The following is an 11,304-nucleotide window of genomic DNA, read 5'->3' on the forward strand; positions in this document are numbered from 1 at the left end:
CTGGCCACGACCCCCGCTGCCCGCCTGCCTGATCCTCGCTGGGAAGTGCTTCCAGGCTGTCGTAGTGGACGGACCGACTGCCCCGCGAACACTGGTCACGGGGTCATGGGCACCCGAGGACCCACCCACACGAGGCCTTGATAGAGATCCAGCACCACCTTCCAACAGCCCATGTAGACAGGGATCCCAAACGCATATTTTTGGCATCAAAAATGCTGGGTTTCTCAATGGCGAGGGAAGGGGTCGCGCCGGGCAGAGTCGCGAGGACGTTGGGTCCACAGTCCAGGGGACCGACCCGCAGTGCAGACGGGCTCGCTAAACACCAAAGAGTATTTCAGAAACCTCTCCCGCCCTCGTTGTTCTGCACTCTGTAAAACGTAAAGCTCTCAAATGGTAACCTCCTAAAGAACCTAGTGAGTTAAGTCGCTCAGTCGTGTCCGACTCTTTACGACCCCATGGGCTGTAACCTACCAGGCTCCTCCGTCCATGGAATTTTCCAGGCAAGAGTACTGGAGTGGGTTGCCATTTCCTTCTCCAGGGGATCTTCCTGACCCAGGAATCGAACCCGGGTCTCCGCATTGCGGGCAGACGCTTTACCATCTGAGCCACCAGGGAAGCCCAAAGAACCTAGTACAGTGCCTCAAGAGGTACAAAAGAAGTGGAAAAAAGCAGAAACGATGGTTTCCTCTTTAGAATTCAACTGTAGGGAAAACCTAACTTAACCAAGAAATACCTGCCTATCATACATAAAAATGAATTAAAATTTCAAACTAAAATACCATACATTTTGCAACCTGAAGCTACGGAACTAAAGTGAACGTCGTTCAGCCGTGTTCTACTCTTTGCGACTCCGTGGACTATACAGTCCATGGAATTCTCCGGGCCAGAATACTGGAGTGGGTAACCATTCCCTTCTCCAGGGGATCTTCCCAACCTAGGGATCGAACCCAGGTCTCCCGCGTTTATGGAACTAAAAGCGTTCTACAAATCAAATCCTTTCTCTCTTCTCTCCCTCTCCCCACCCTACCCCCAAAGAAATGATTAGTCACTTTTGTTTTAAAGTCATGTTGGATGTGACTTTTGCTTTTGGACAAAGTATTATTTATTCACTTCAGAAGTGTAATGAAAGATTTCTTATATTTTTTTATTGTGGCGTTATTATTTTTTATTTTCAAAGGTGACTCTGGAAAACCTTCCACGTTATCTTTATTAGTCTACCCATTTAATAAGACATGCAGTCAGCATGACCTGCCCAGAACCAGACACCATGCCTTTAACAGACCTAAACCTGGAAACATTTAAAACAAAGGCAGAGACCTTTTCTCTTTCCTCATTTGTCACTTTTCACCAGGCCTACTGTACCTAAGTTAAATGCTAGATTACATAATGATATGTCAAAGATCTAATATATCTGATGACAGTTTATTTTAGTTTATTTTTGCCATGGTTTTAAAAAATGAAATTAAGCAAGAAATTTAAGCTTGAGAATACTATGCTTTAAAAATTAATAAAAACATTTCAATAATTGTATCCTTTAAAATTTTTTCTAGTGGTATTTATATCTAAATTAAGCTGTAAAACTTTTTTTAATGTATTTCCAATTCTCTAAAGAATGAAGGGAAAGTTTTTGTCATTTGTAAAAATAAAGGTAAAACCTAGTTGTCAAGAATTTAAAACCTATCTCCATTCTTACAGTTTCTTTCTTAGAAAATGCTTTGATTAGAAGTGGAAAACATAAAGCCTAATTTCAGATAGTTGCCCCTTTAACAATGAAGAGTTCATCCACTGAACATCAAAAAAAAATGTTCACATTATACCACAACTTTAATGTCTATGTATGGATGTTGTTATAGCTCCTCTGGATCAACTACATGAGAAGAAATACAAGCAAATTTGAGAGTCTCCTTCAGAATTACAATAAGCTTTAACCAAGAATCTCTTTCGATTGCAGAGACTATTTCTGGTCATCTAATGCAAACTGAATAGGAAACTAAAAAACCACAACACTTACAAAGACAACTTCCTGTGGGATTTTTGGTGTCTGTGGCTCAGAGTGAAAAAAAAAGAAAACAATGTGTACAAAATCTTTATTATAATCTTTTAGAACCATTTATTAAAACGGCTTTGACCAAGTGAACAACTATATACCCACATTTTATATATGTGTATTTATGTTTGTATTACCAAAAATATCCTTAGAAAACTTATGTGTTATATAGTATGAGCGGTGAGTTTACACATGAAATACAAAGGGGAAATATTATGGCACTGCGGAAGAAGAGGAGACAGTCTTGATGATGTCACAAAAGAGGATATATACACAAAATACTAGAATTAGGAGAATTTTATCAGAGCATCAGAACAGCAATATAAAATAAGTAATTCTACTCTCACAGGGTATCTTAAAAATTCTAAAAATTGCTTCAGAGTTTTCCTCCACCAATAAGAGTTGTATAACACTTAAACAGAGAAATGCTTTGTGAGGCTCATAGCGTTTCTACATTTCACAGACCAGTAAAATTTCACACCCACACACACACAAAACCACTTTGGGGTACAATATAGGATGACCAATTTTTAATCTTTATTTTGCAAAGTGAAGACATTTTAAAATAAACATTATGAACTGTACACTTACAAATGGTTAAAATGCTAAGTTTTATATAGATTTCGCCACAGTAAAAAAAAAAAAAAAAAAACCAAAAGAACATTACGTGATATCACCAATACCATTTCATTTTTTAAAAGGACACAGAAACACTAAAAACAGGACTTTTTAAATTCAATTCAGAATAAAGGAAGAGCTCCTCCTAAGGAAGAGTGGGGCCGTACTTCCTCTGAGCAGGACAAGGCAGGCTCTCTCTCTTTAGGTTCCTGAATGTCACACAGCCAAGCCCACTGTACACTCCATAATCCCATGGAGTCCATGACTGTAATCTCCTCTCCTTCACAGCTCAGTTCCCCGCCTTCTACACTCTCCCAATGATCATGATCACTGAAACCCCCCTCCCAGCCCAAGCACAAATTTCACAGAGAAAATAGAAACAGAGGAATGGAAATTCCCTTATCTTCCTGCCAAATATGACAAATATGGCGCACGCACAGACACACACACACACACACACACACACACACACACACATACACTCTCTCTCTCTCTCTCTCTCTCTCTCTCTCTAACACCTGCTTTTCTCCTCGCTCCCTCCCACTGGGCTAGGAATCCCATTTGGGTGGCTGGCCCTATCAGTTCTCCCACCATCACCTTTGTCCTCTTTCAGCTAAAGGATTCTACCTCTCAGAATTCATGCTTCCCCTAGTGTCTCACATCTTAAAAACAAAACCCTCTGACCCACCCAGGCTACCTTCCTAGGTGTGCCAGCACTGCAGCTATACAACCCGGCACTGGGAGGGTCCTGCAACCTGGGTTTAATGCTCTGACTCTGAACAATTTTCACTTTGGATTTGTGTTTAGTAACTGAAGGTTGAGGGACAATGCAGGGCACACTGGAGACCTGGGGCCTCAGCTCACACTGGCCCTGGCTCTTGTGGCCTCTGGGGAGGGCTTCGCCAGGCAGTCTGTGCCTCTCTGCCTGACAGGGATAGGCAAGTGCTGGTATCACAGCATCCTGGGTGAGCAAAGCCATCGCTCACCTTGGTAGGAGGGGAGCCTCTTGATCAGCCCGCACTCGGGTACCAGGGCTTCCCAGCCTGGAGATTTAAGGATTCTTGCTGGCTGCTGTCCACTGTGGATGTGGCAGCTTGGCTCCCCTAGACTCTGTGCCCAGCCTGGGTGTTTCAGTCAGGCGTTTGATGAGAAGGGGGTTCTGGGAGGCCCAGCAGACAAATGGGACCCGCAGGGTCCATGAGGGTCTGTCCTGGCTGTGATTATCCCCAGGCCCAGGGGTGCTCCCTGTGCCTTTGAGTGGGGAGTGGGGTCCACTCTCGCCTCAACCATCCTGAGTTGGTTGAGGCTGGTCTCTTCTACTGGCTTGAGAGACAACTCCAGGAACAAGCCCTGACATATCAAGTGTATAATTCAGCTAAGTCCTCATACAAGTTCTGATCTCTGCATCTAAAACCAGCCCAATACAAAGATACATGATAAATCATCTGCACCTTTAATAATACTTTGTCCTGTGTTTTGAGCAAAGGATCCCACATATTCACTCTGCACTGGACCCCACAGGGACACAAGCAGTTCAGAGCCCACCCCTGCTAGACAGCGTTCTCTCTGTTCACGACAAGCTGCCTGAGACATACCCTGCCCTGCCCGACTCCTGTATCTCTGTGATCAATTATGTAAAAGACTTGAGCTATAGACAAATATTAAAAGTCCAACTGGCCCACATTGCCCATTCCCACTACCCAGGAATAACAGTATTTAAATCTAACTAGAGAGTATATACCAGGTCGCTTTCTGCATATTTATTTATGCATATACATGGAAAAAGAGAGAAATGTGTAAATACATAGCAATGCCTGTTTTCTTTAAACAAATGATAGACTACATTTACTATCTTACAATTTATTTTCTCACTTAATATTTTTGTCTTGGAGATCATGTCAAACAAAAAAATCTACCTCATGATTTTTAAATGGCTGTCTAGCATTCCACAGTATGGATGTACCATAGTGTATCTAGGGTTTCACCAGTGGCTTAGAGGAGGATAAAGAATCCACTTGCAATGTGGAGACCCAGGACTGATCCCCGGGTGGGGAAGATCCTCTAGAGAAGGTAATGACGACTTGCTCAAGTATTCATGCCTGGGAAATCCCATGGAAGGAGGGGTCTGGTGGGCTACAGTCCATGGGTCGCAAAGAGTCAGACACGACTGAGCACACACATGCACATACTTAGTTAAAATAAAAATTTTAAACTGATACTGTCAACTTGCCAACCAAGAATATTAGGTGAACCTATCCTGTCTCCCTCACCCATATGAACACTTGGTATTAACCTTATACATTTCACCTGTGTGGTTAACAAAAATGGTACATTCCTTGGCATGCATTTCATTTAATCCCTTTTTTCTATTGGGTTACTTCTCTTACCACTTTGTTGAAGTTCTCTAAGGATCCCTTTGTATTTCATGCATTCTAAGTCTTTTTAGTTTACTGTCTGTGTGTGTAAGTGTGTGTGTGTGTGAAATAAAATTTCATTTGGAACAATTTTAGCTTTACAGAAGAGTTGAAAAGATGGTACAAAGTATTCCCTTATACCCTTCATCCAAGTTGCCCCAATGTCAACATTTTATATAACTCTGGTATATGTGTTAAAACCAAATAATAACAACAATTTTCTAACATTATTAACAAAAATGCATCAAGTTCTACCAATTTCAACTCTAATTTCTCTAATATTCTCCCAATTTTGCCAAGCCGCCTTCTTTCCAAATCTTATGAACACAATTTTGGCCATGTTAATTTTGAGGCTCTAGAATTTCTCAAGTTCAAGTCTATGAGCATGACTATGTAGGAGGCAGAGAATGAATTAAAAAGTCAACAGAAGACAACACACAGGGTGCACCTGCAGTCTCATGGTTCTTACTCAATAACATTTTAAAAAATGTCTTTCTCATCTTGCTATTTTTTTTTTTTTATTGAAGTATAGTTGACTTCAACTATACACCAGGGCTTCCCTGCTAGCTCAGAAGGTAAAGAATCCGCCTGCAATGAGCGATACCTGGGTTCACTCCCTGGGTTGGGAAGATCCCCTGGAGAAGGGAATAGCTACACACTCCAGTACTGTGGCCTGGAGAATTCCATGGAATGCACAGTCCATGGGGTTGCAAGCAATTGGGACATGATTAAGTGATTTTCATTTCATACAGCTGATTTACAGTATTGTGTTTCTGCTGCACAGAAAAGATACTCAGGTATATAAACACACACATATATATTCTATTTCATATTATTTTCCATTATGGTTTAATTCAGGAACTATTTTTCTCAGAGTCATCTTTGTAAAAGAACTTCTGTGAGATATTTTCTCAGCTTCAGACAACAAATGGAAATTAGAAGAAATCTTTCTATTTCATTTTAGTTTTCAGTCTGTTTCCCGAATGTACCAAACTCACTGAAGAGACAGACATATTTCTTAAAAGAAGCTAAACAGTGTCATCTGACAAAGAATATTTGGATTGTTCTTTTACACTTGACACAGGTAGGTGTGATAAAACCTTTATAATACTAGTCTTTTAAAACAAATAATAACCAAAAAATATAGAAAAGCTAGTGGAACTTCATTGAAAAAGATGTAAATTTTTTTTCTATTTAAGATAATTTCTAAAAGGAAATATATTTGCAAAAGAAACACTGGAAGGAAAATTAAGAACAAATGAAAGGACTTGCCTTCAGAGGAGGGAGGTAACCCTAGTAACATGAGACTTTTCTAGGCAGACTATATTGCAGTTTTGACTTTGGAAACAAAAATGTTTTACATATTTTTAAAAAATGAAATCAAGAAGAAAAAAGGCATCTGCAAAAACTGAAAACCAACTGGGTTGAGAATATATACATTAATTTGGTGCCCTAACCATACAAAGAAAAGAATGGTTCCCAGTGACTTGTCCAAAGTACTTTGATGGAATTCTCAGTGGAATATTTTCTAAGGAAAAGGGCATTACAGAGAAAACTTAAATTTCATCCAGTCGGAAAAGACCCTGATGCTGGGAAAGATTGAGGGCAGGAGGAGAAGGGGGCAAAAGAGGACGAGATGGTTGGATGGCATCACGAACTCAATGGACATGAGTTTAAGCAAACTCTGGGAGATAGTGAACAACAGGGAAACGTGGTGTGCTGCAGTTCATGGGGTTGCAAAGAGTCAGACAGGACTTAGCAAATGAAAGTCTGTTACTAATAATATCAGCACTATTATTTCAAAACTTTTATTTATGTCTGTGTGTGTGCATTAACTAATCTGAAACTGTTACAGACTTACTAGTGTACTAATACATAATAATGAGCTGTTTTATATGTGTATTATCTATTAGTATACTTAATATATATTCGTTATTATTTACAATAATCTATAATATTAGCATTATCACATTATGTATATAATAGTTCAAAGTTTTCAAAGTAATAATGCTGATAGCATATATTATTATCATTAGTATACATGTTTTCACACATTAGTTAATATATCAATACATATTAGTGTATGTTAACAGACACTGACCAAAACTTTTCATTGAAAAGAGAAGAGTATAAAAAACAAAGAAGTTAAATAAAAATTTTGCAATTCTAATTTAAGTTAAAAACTCAATTATACTTGATTTTTAAAATATACTTAAGAGAAAAAGAAACATGTATGTATTTATATGTACCAGGACTCCCTGCGGGTATCAAAATTCATGGAGGTCCCTTATAAAAAAATAGTGCAGTATTTGCATATAAACCAATGCACATCTTCCCATACACTTTAAATCTCCTCTCAGTTCAGTTCAGTTGCTCAGTCGTGTCCAACTCTTTGCAACCCCATGAACTGCAGCACACCAGGCCTCCCTGTCCATCACCAACTCCTGGAATTTGCCCAAACTCATGTCCATTGAGTCAGTGATGCCATCCAACCATGTCATCCTCTGTCGTCCCCTTCTCCTCCTGCTTTCAATCTTTCCCAACATCAGGGTTTTCTCAAATGAGTCAGCTCTTTGCATCAGGTGGCCAAAATATTGGAGTTTCAGCTTCAACATCAGTCCTTCCAATGAACACCCAGGACTGATCTCCTTTAGGATGGACTGGTTGGATCTCCTGGCAGTCCAAGGGTCTCTCAAGAGTCTTCTCCAACAAGATGCTTTGCTTCTCCAAAAGCATCAATTCTTCGATGCTCAGTGTTCTTCACAGTCCATACGTGACTACTGGAAAAACCACAGCCTTGACCAGACGGACCTTTGTTGGCAAAGTAATGTCTCTGCTTTTTAATATGCTGTCTAGGTTGGTCATAACTTTCCTTTCAAGGAGTAAGCGTCTTTTAATTTCATGGCTGCAATCACCATCTGCAGTGATTATTTCCCATGAAGTGATGGGACTGGATGCTGTGATCTTAGTTTTCTGAATGTTGAGTCTTAAGCCAACTTTTTCACTATCCTGTTTCACTTTCATCAAGAGGCTCTGTAGTTCTTCTTCACTTTCTGCCATAAGGGTGGTGTCATCTGCATATCTCAGGTTATTGATATTTCTCCCAGCAATCTTGATTCCAGCTTGTGCTTCTTTCAGCCCAGCGTTTCTCATGACGTACTCTGCATATAAGTTAAATAAGCAGGGTGACAATATACAGCCTTGACATACTCCTTTTCCTATTTGGAACCAGTCTGTTGTTCCATGTCCAGTTCTAACTGTTGCTTCTTGACCTGCATACAGGTTTCTCAGGAGGCAGGTCAGGTGGTCTGGTATTCCCATCTCTCAAAATCTTCCACAGTTTATTGTGATCCACACAGTCAAAGGCTTTGGCATAGTCAATAAAGCAGAATTAGATGCTTATAATACCGATACAATGTAAATGCTGTGTAAATAACTGCCACTGTGCAGCAAATTCAAGTTTTGCTTTTTGGAACTTTCTGGAATTTTTTTCTGAGTATTTTTCATCTGCAGTTGGTTGAATACACAAAAAGCCCACAGATACAGAAGGCTGACTATATATATGTGTCTTCCAGCTCTTGTCAGAGAAAGGACTAAAAACAATAAAAACTAAATAGCAATGAGCCCAACCACTGCCCACACTGTAATCTCCAGCCAAGAATGGATGATTACAAGAAACATACGAGACAGGCTTCCCTGGTGACACAGATGGTAGAGAATCTACCTGCAATTCAGTAGATGTGGGTTCAATCCCTTGGTCAAGAAGATCCCCTGGAGGAGGTTGGCTACCCACTACAATATTCTTGCCTGAAGAATCCCATGGACAGAGGAGCCTGGCAGGCTATGGTCCGTGGGGTCGCAGAGTCAGACACAACTGAAAGACTAACGCTTACTTACTCCCCCAGATATCCTGAGATATACTGTGCCAGAAAGCAAGGGCACTCTCATGGAGTAATGGTGCCAAGGGAGACAGAGTCATCAAGTAGCTCCCAAGGCCCAAAGATGAAACAATTTGAGGCTCAAAAAAACGCAAATGATTGAAACACACTGAATATCTAAAACCCATGATGAGTTCATAATACAAGCATACGTCATGTTATTGAACTTTGCATTTTTTATAAACTGAAGGCTGTCAAGGATGGCTAGCATTTTTTAGTAACCAACTACTTTTTAATTATTGTATATACATTGTTTTTTCAGACATAATGCTGTTATTGCACACAGACTACCGAATAGTGTAAACATATATCTTGTATGCATTGGGAAATAAAATAATTTGTCTGACTCTACTATGATACTCACTTTATTGCAGTGGTGTGGATTAGAACCTTTCATATCTTCAAAGTCGGGCTATAATATCAAAAACAAGGGGAAAAAAAGAAAGAGATACCCAAAACCACTATGAATTGAGTAGCTATGGATATAACTAGTGCACCAACTCCTTATTCTGTAAGCCATCAATTAAAAGGATCAGCTGTTCCCACGCTGCAGATAACTTAGTGACTCTAATTGATGAGGGAAAGTTCCTTATAAAAGAAACTCCAGCTAACAAAATCTGGAAGAAATGAAAGAGTTAGGAAATCATTGCCTTATAATAACTGAAGTAACAGATTTGTATAATGATCATCAAAGGGTCAGCCCACCCATCAACGTTAGCATCAATGAAAGTAAGACAAGCCTCACGTGACGAGACTGGAAGCATGGGGGTCCTCTTTAAAAAGGACACCTGCTCTAGGAGTGGCCCTGAATGAAATTCACCCATTGGGCAACTTTCACAAACAAGAGATGCTAGAGATGCACATCAGTTCAGTTCAGTCCAGTTCAGTTGCTCAGTCGTGTCTGACTCTTTGCGACCCCATGAATCGCAGCACACCAGGCTTCCCTGTCCATCACCAACTCCCAGAGTTTACTCAAACTCATGTATGTGCATAGAGTTGGTGATGCCATCCAGCCATCTCATCCTCTGTCGCCCCCTTCTTCTCCTGCCCTCAATCCCTCCCAGCATCAGGGTCTTTTCCAATGAGTCAACTCTTCGCATGAGGTGGCCAAAGTATTGGAGTTTCAGCCTCAGCATCAGTCCTTCCAATGAACACCCAGGACTGATCTCCTTTAGGATGGACTGGTTGGATCTCCTTGCAGTCCAAGGGACTCTCAAGAGTCTTCTCCAACACCACAGTTCAAAAGCATCAATTCTTCGACGCTCAGTTTTCTTCACAGTCCAACTCTCACATCCATACATGACTACTGGAAAAACCATAGCCTTGACTAGATGGACCTTTGTTGGCAAAGTAATGTCTCTGCTTTTTAATATGCTGTCTGCTTTCCCTCCAAGGAGTAAGCGTCTTTTAATTTCATGGCTGCAATCACCATCTGCAGTGATTTTGGAGCCCCCCAAAATAAAGTCTGACACTGTTTCCACTGTTTCCCCATCCATTTGCCATGAAGTGATGGGACCAGATGCCATGATCTTAGTTTTCTGAATGTTGAGCTTTAAGCCAACTTTTTCACTCTCCTCTTTCACTTTCATCAAGAGGCTTTTTAGTTCCTCTTCACTTTCTGCCATAAGGGTGGTGTTATCGGCATATCTGACGTTATTGATATTTCTCCTGGCAATCTTGATTCTAGCTTGTGCTTCTTCCAGCCCAGAGTTTCTCATGATGTACTCTGCACATAAGTTAAATACGCAGGGTGACAATATACAGCCTTGACATACTTCTTTTCCTATTTGGAACCAGTCTGTTGGACCTGCACGTCAAATGATCCCATAAGGAAGCAGCCACACAAAAACAGAATGTGGGAGGTTCTTTGTAGGAAAACAGACCAGTCTTCAAAGCCGATCAATAGGAAAAAGAAAAGAAAGGCACATTGGGACTGCTATGGACTTTATGTGGGTAGAATCCTTTCCAAATCTACCTGCTGCAAAAAGAGACAACTGGGAAAATTTAATTATGGACTAAGTGCTGAGAATACCACGACATGACCATGGCTGGTGGCTACCTAAGCAAGGTCTCCTTTTTCAGGGGAGGCATATTGAAACATGCAGAGCTAAAATAGCACCATGGGACTTGCTTGAATATACTTCAGCTAAGAGGAAACTTTTAAAACAGAGGTCAAAAAAAGGCAGCAAAATACTGGAAATTGTTGAATCCAAATGATGGGCATATAAGAGGTTTAATGTGTTATTCTTTCTACTTCAGGGTAGGTCTGAATGTTGGTATGCATTTG

The sequence above is a fragment of the Dama dama genome, chromosome 13, assembly GCF_033118175.1.
Source record: "Dama dama isolate Ldn47 chromosome 13, ASM3311817v1, whole genome shotgun sequence".
Taxonomy (NCBI): domain Eukaryota; kingdom Metazoa; phylum Chordata; class Mammalia; order Artiodactyla; family Cervidae; genus Dama; species Dama dama.